A 4,183-nucleotide genomic window follows, 5' to 3' on the forward strand; every position below is an offset into this window, starting at 1 on the left:
GTCAGTGTCAGGCTAGTGGAGTGGCAGAAAGGTGCTAAAGATTGTCCTTTGTATGTTTACATCTGCAATCTTAGGTCGATGGCAAACTGGCAGTCGTTCAGGACAAGGGTAGTAATCGATAAATCGAGTTCTGGGTGACAAATGATCAATTAGCCAAGTTCTCAAGTCTAACAAAGTTTATTTAGAAAAGGTTTGGTTCTCCTCAGGCCTCACCAGCTGGTATCTGCACTTCTGCTTTCAGAGAACAATCAATGCAAGTCAGAGAGAGACAGACCCCGTGCGCAGAGTTCAACGTGCTTTTATAACTTTGCCCACACCTTCTCTATAAATCGAGTTCTTTGTTCTCATGGTCTGTTCAAACCAGTCCTAATTAATTCTTTCAGATGTTACTTTATTGTCGTCATTGACCTTGTCCGAGGCACCGAATCCGGCCTTATCGGTACAGGACATTATTAGGGAGTTCTTCTATGTATCTGAGTGCTAGCAATTATCTGTTTTACTCCCTTCACATCGACCTTGCACCAACTCAATTGTAACTCACTGTTTTACTTTGCTAACAGGTGGGGTGTCCAATTTTAATTTTCCTAACAGTAGCCTCTCTCACCTTGCAGTTGGTAATTTCCTGGAGGCCTTTCCAAACTGAAGTTGGGTTGCTAGAGGCAATGTGGCTTTTTAGCTTTGCCATTACTTCTTCGCTGCTTTAATCAATGTGTCCAGCTTGTGATTGTCCTTGTATGTTACACATACAATGAATCTGTCTTGATAAGAGCACACATGCACTGCACATGACCTGGCTAATATTATTCCCACAGTAAAGCTTGGTAGTGACGGCATCACAGTACTGGGTGCTTTTAATTAATAAAAAAATATGTTTTCAGTTTGCCATTACATGTGACAGTGTAGATTGATAGGTAAAATCAGCTATTCTAAGTTACATCCACAACATTTTTTTAAACACAACAAAATGAATACAGCAAACCTTTGAAGTTTGGAGACAGTACAGAAGTACAGTCCTCCTCCATTGCCACAATATCCACTTCCAATGCCAAGGCACCAGCAGAATCTGGGGGATGGGGGGACTGGCTTAATTTAAAATCACACGCAAGATGGGAAATGATGCCAGGCAATATTTTAACTATTTTCATGCATTAAAGAAATAATAAAAACTGAATACCTGTCCCTCAATATTTTACATTTACTTCTGACATTAAACAAACATTAATGTACTTGCTTAGTTAAAAAGTTAACATACTACACAAAAACAGATAATGGTACAATTTGTCCATGTCTGCATGTTATGTTAAAACTAAATAATCTGGGTACTGCTCCCTTGACATACTATTGGTGTGCATGTACATTTATTGAATGAGCAATCTCGATTGTGGCTCCTGGGTTCATACTAAATACTGAAAAGTAATTAACAAGAGGAATGGAAACAAGCCAGCCAGGCTTTTTTTTTTAAACTATTTTAATCTTATGATACACTTGCATTGATCACATTGTTACCGTTTTATTGTGTTTGCAATAAGTTTTTACATCTTCATCTATTCCTAGTTTAGAAAAAAGAAAAATCTGCAATTAGTCAATTAATCTTGATTATTACTGTAATATAAGAAATTAACAAATGTTTAATTATGTACTAATTTCATATTTATGTTTTTAAAATATGTTGATTTACAATAAAAAGTTCAAACTGGAATTTAGTACAGACATACAAACATTGAAATATATACTGTACAAAGCTTGATTTTAAATGCTTGAATGTAAATTTAAAACTATTACGATACAACAGTGATGTCCAAATAAAGGCCCGTTAATTTTTAGAAATAAATTTAAAGTTTAAATTTAAACAACTGCTTGAACCTTTTGAACTCTGTGTGCCGCTATCGCATAAAACAAATCTAAAACGCTCCCCAGCTTTTTTTACATTACGATTACACCTACATTAATGTTCCCGAGTCTATGGATAAACACGATGGCTTGAAAGAAACTAAATCTAGAAAGTGAATACAAAGAAATGGAAATATAAATAATTTTCTCACCAAGTACGTTTAATTTACAGAAGTATCATCATCTTATCAGGATTATAAACTGGTGAGGAAAATTAGCAAAATCTTAGTTTACACAACACTGTTAAAGACAGATAATTATTTAAGTAAAAATAAAAAGTAATTGTTAGTAATCCAGTAGGTCTATAAGACTTTTATGTTTTCTTACAGAAGAGCCCATGTTGGCATGTTTTTCACTTCATCTGTTCTCCAACAAGAAAAGTTGAAACACCCCTGCGTTAGACTAGTACAGCATGTGAATCCTTATTTAAATAATATTATGACTTGGTGGAGACGAACGCAAATGAACACTTGCATGGTGATACACCGAATTCTTATAACAATAACGTTGAACAATCAAAAGTGCGCTGAGCTGGAACTGAACTGAGTTCCTTTATCCAGGAATGCTTGATAAGAAAATGTAAATAAACTTCTCTAGTCTGAATGAGTACATCGGATCACCTATCTTTAACAACTGAGATCAGGGGAGAGCGCGAACGCAGTCCCCCACTACCAGAAATTATGCAGTCGAGATTCCCACATTTGAGGAATTCGCAGGGGTCAGCACAGCCGGAGTGCAATGGCTGAGCCTCACCCTGGGTGAACCACCTTCTTGATCATGGTATCTCCCCTGCCAGGTAAGTATGAATTCTACACGCACCGCGGAGCAGCGCCACCACAACACACCGCGTTCACACTCATGGTGACACACACTCCCTCGTTCATTACACACACACACACACACACACACCTTTACAGGGACACAGTCTGCACATCTGTATCACATGATCGCTGCATTTCTTCTACAAAACTCTGCTGTTATCTTCATCTAATGAAAAGTACACCGCTCTAAACCACTTCCCATCATGCACTGCTTCTAAATATGTAACGAGAGCTGTGATGTTTAGCTGATGGTTTCAGTTTGATTTGCTCTCCTGAGCAATAAAAGTCCAGACGTGCATAAAGCCACAGAAACACATCAGTAAATTCAGGGAGTAGAACTGAACGCTTTTAGCTTTCTCGGTTTAATTCAGATCATTTAAACACAAAACGTAAACATGTAAAGAAGCTAGCTCCAGCATGGTGGTAGACTTCAAAATAAAAGTCCAATTTAAAGCTCGCATTATTGCAAGGACAAAAATAAGTTCTCTAGGATGTTCCACTACACGTAAAAGAATCTAGGTAAGTTCTAAACTGACAAACATTAAAGTCCAAGTATAGAGCAAGAGTCCCTTCAGATGGTAGAAATATGGCTATGACACAGTAGGACATTAATTAGAAAATTATTGGTGTGACAGGTAGAGGTAAAACAAGCAGTCCAATATATTAAATTTTAACAACTTCAAGTAATTTCTAGTACACGCATTTTTCACTTTACTATGTGCACGTGTGTTGATTTTAGTTATTAATTTAGTGGTCCAGCAATAAACGCATGTTTGGTGGAACTTTTACTTTAAAAGCAGTGCTGCATGTCTGTGATGTTTTACTAAGACTCAGCAGACAACAAGCAAAGTCTGTGTAAAACTTGAGGTCATGATTACAGAACTGTAACTGAGTATGTGTGCAACGCACAAATGTTACATGAAATAAACATGTTAAGATGTTCTGAGCTTCTAAACTCGTGTTTTTAACGTCCATGATCTTTCATTCCACCACATCAGAGGGGGTGCACCGTTCCCGGAGGCACTGCAATACCGGGTCGATGCGTGGAGTGGACGGAGCAAGCCCCTATTCCATCTCCCTGATCCAAAAATCAATTTAATATATGGTCCCCGGGTAGGGGACGTATCAGATATTAAACTGATAAGAACAGATACTACACTTGATCTTAGCCAAAAGGCCGAGAAGCGATACCGAACCAGAAGAGAAACAAGGAGAGTCATTCAGCAGTACACAACACACGAGGACGACAACTACCGTTTTTAGCTTCTACCACCTACTGTGTATCAAATACACGAACAATAATCAATATTAAGCGCTTTAGAACAGATCATTCCATTAAAAATTAACTAGCCGTTTAGCTACAACAGACTCAAGAGAAAGATTAGCAGGAGCGATGAGCTCATAAACTGACCAATCAGAAACGCGGACACACTTTTTCCCCTAGTACAAACCTTTTCTCTCTTAAAATATTA

At 37.7% G+C, this 4,183-nt stretch overlaps 2 non-coding genes across 2 annotated transcripts; both read right to left on the bottom strand.

Moving 5' to 3' along the window:
• Positions 1 to 2,530: 2,530 nt before the first annotated feature.
• On the bottom strand, positions 2,531 to 2,694 carry LOC134313099 (U1 spliceosomal RNA). Its single transcript, XR_010011996.1, has one exon. It is a non-coding gene; the product is annotated as a U1 spliceosomal RNA (small nuclear RNA).
• A 1,015-nt stretch (positions 2,695 to 3,709) lies between these two features.
• LOC134313225 (U2 spliceosomal RNA) lies at positions 3,710 to 3,900 on the bottom strand. The gene has a single exon (XR_010012116.1). It is a non-coding gene; the product is annotated as a U2 spliceosomal RNA (small nuclear RNA).
• Positions 3,901 to 4,183: the final 283 nt, after the last annotated feature.

The sequence above is a fragment of the Trichomycterus rosablanca genome, chromosome 4, assembly GCF_030014385.1.
Source record: "Trichomycterus rosablanca isolate fTriRos1 chromosome 4, fTriRos1.hap1, whole genome shotgun sequence".
Lineage (NCBI taxonomy): Eukaryota > Metazoa > Chordata > Actinopteri > Siluriformes > Trichomycteridae > Trichomycterus > Trichomycterus rosablanca.